Source organism: Arachis ipaensis, chromosome B7, assembly GCF_059453495.1.
Source record: "Arachis ipaensis isolate K30076 ecotype BB chromosome B7, ASM5945349v1, whole genome shotgun sequence".
NCBI lineage: Eukaryota > Viridiplantae > Streptophyta > Magnoliopsida > Fabales > Fabaceae > Arachis > Arachis ipaensis.
The window spans coordinates 56,752,501-56,755,000 of NC_142442.1; positions in this window are offsets into that span (position 1 = coordinate 56,752,501).

The following is a 2,500-nucleotide window of genomic DNA, read 5'->3' on the forward strand; positions in this document are numbered from 1 at the left end:
GCGTTGCAACGTTGGCTGGGGGCGTCGCAACGGAGGCAGGTCGCGTTGCCACGGTTGCTGGTGACGTTGCAACGGAGGCAGGGCGCGTTGCAACGTTGGCTGGGGGCGTTGCAACGGATGCTGGGCGCGTTGCAACGGATGCTGGGGTCGGTGCAACGTTGGCCGTGCGCGTTGCAACAGAGGCAGGGCGCGTTGCAACGGATGCTGGTGACGTTGCAACGGAGGCAGGGCGCGTTGCAACGTTGGCTGGGAGCGTTGCAACGGAGGCAGGGCGCGTTGCAACGTTGGCTGGGGGTGTTGCAACGGATGCTGGGGACGGTGCAACGTTGGCTGGGCGCGTTGCAACGGAGGCAGGGTGCGTTGCAACGGATGCTGGGTTAGGTGCATCGTTGGCTGGTTTCGTTGCAACGGAGGCACCCGCCGTTGCAACGATGGCTCGGAGCGTTGCAACGGAGGAGCCAAATTTTCATATCTCATAATTGGCTCGTGCATTTTTTCTAAAATTTTGAGGGAACCTTGGTAATATTATGTGAAGTCTGCACAAAAAAATCCAGGTCAAAAATCGCACGTTTGCTCCGTTTTTCATTTTTTTTGAATTTCCGGCTTTCCGGGCGGTAAAAAAATCGGCAAAAAAAATCGGCACGGTGTAAATTCACCAAATTTGGGGGATGGAAAGATCTTATTTTTCTAGAGGTTGTTGCAAAAAACGGCGTCAAAATTCGACCTCTAGAGCACTTTCCTTGAGTATGTCTCCTCACGGAAAAGGACGTCTACCCGTGGCACTTTGGTAATGGCTCGGCAGCCTATTATAGGGGGGAGGGGTGTCGTGATGCTGAAACTCGAGTTGCCCAAAGGCTTGCTGGGCGCAATGCCAGCAAGATGCACGTTGCCTTGCCATCCCCTAGGCACACTAGCAAGCACGTTGTGGTTGTGGTGTGCCGCCGGGCTCCCCCGCCCCCCACGGAGGCACCCGCCGTTGCAACGATGGCTCGGAGCGTTGCAACGGAGGAGCCAAATTTTCATATCTCAGAATTGGCTCGTGCATTTTTCGTGAAATTTTGAGGGAACCTTGGTAATATTATGTGAAGGCTGCACAAAAAAATCCAGGTCAAAAATCGCAGGTTTGCTCCGTTTTTCATTTTTTTTGAATTTCCGGCATTCCGGGCGGTAAAAAAATCGTCAAAAAAAATCGGCACGGTGTAAATTCACCAAATTTGGAGGATGGAAAGATCTTATTTTTCTAGAGGTTGTTGCAAAAAACGGCGTCAAAATTCGACCTCTAGAGCACTTTCCTTTAGTATGTCTCCTCACGGAAAAGGACGTCTACCCGTGGCACTTTGGTAATGGCTCGGCAGCCTATTATAGGGGGGAGGGGTGTCGTGATGCTGAAACTCGAGTTGCCCAAAGGCTTGCTGGGCGCAATGCCAGCAAGATGCACGTTGCCTTGCCATCCCCTAGGCACACTAGCAAGCACGTTGTGGTTGTGGTGTGCCGCCGGGCTCCCCCGCCCCCCACGGAGGCACCCGCCGTTGCAACGATGGCTCGGAGCGTTGCAACGGAGGAGCCAAATTTTCATATCTCAGAATTGGCTCGTGCATTTTTCGTGAAATTTTGAGGGAACCTTGGTAATATTATGTGAAGGCTGCACAAAAAAATCCAGGTCAAAAATTGCAGGTTTGCTCCGTTTTTCATTTTTTTTGAATTTCCGGCATTCCGGGCGGTAAAAAAATCGTCAAAAAAAATCGGCACGGTGTAAATTCACCAAATTTGGAGGATGGAAAGATCTTATTTTTCTAGAGGTTGTTGCAAAAAACGGCGTCAAAATTCGACCTCTAGAGCACTTTCCTTGAGTATGTCTCCTCAAGGAAAAGGACGTCTACCCGTGGCACTTTGGTAATGGCTCGGCAGCCTATTATAGTGGGGAGGGGTGTCGTGCTGCTGAAACTCGAGTTGCCCAAAGGCTTGCTGGGCGCAATGCCAGCAAGATGCACGTTGCCTTGCCATCCCCTAGGCACACTAGCAAGCACGTTGTGGTTGTGGTGTGCCGCCGGGGTCCCCCGCCCCGGGTCCAAGGTCGAGCACGGGCGTCTGGCTGCTGCGAACCCCGATCACCGAAGGACCAACAAGAAGGGAAACACGTCCGTGCACGGCCCACCTAGGCACCACCTAGGGAGCATGGCGTTGTGGAGTTGTGCCTTGGGCACACGCTCGGGGCAACACCTTGTGCTCGGCCCAGGACTAGGGGGATCATCCCAAGTCCGAGCACGACGTGGGATCGGCGGGCGGCCTGTGCGCCCCCGCGAGGGGCAACGTGGCTTGCGCAGCCCGACGCTTGGCCAGGCCTAGTGTGGCGCACGACGCGGATGATGGATATGCGTGCGGCAGCGGGTGTCGTGGGCAGGGGGCAACGCGACGTGCTCGTCCCAGCACTTTGAGGGGGCACGTTGCGGAAGACGGTTACCTGTTCGTGTCCACTCCCGAGGGGCAACGTGTCGTGCTC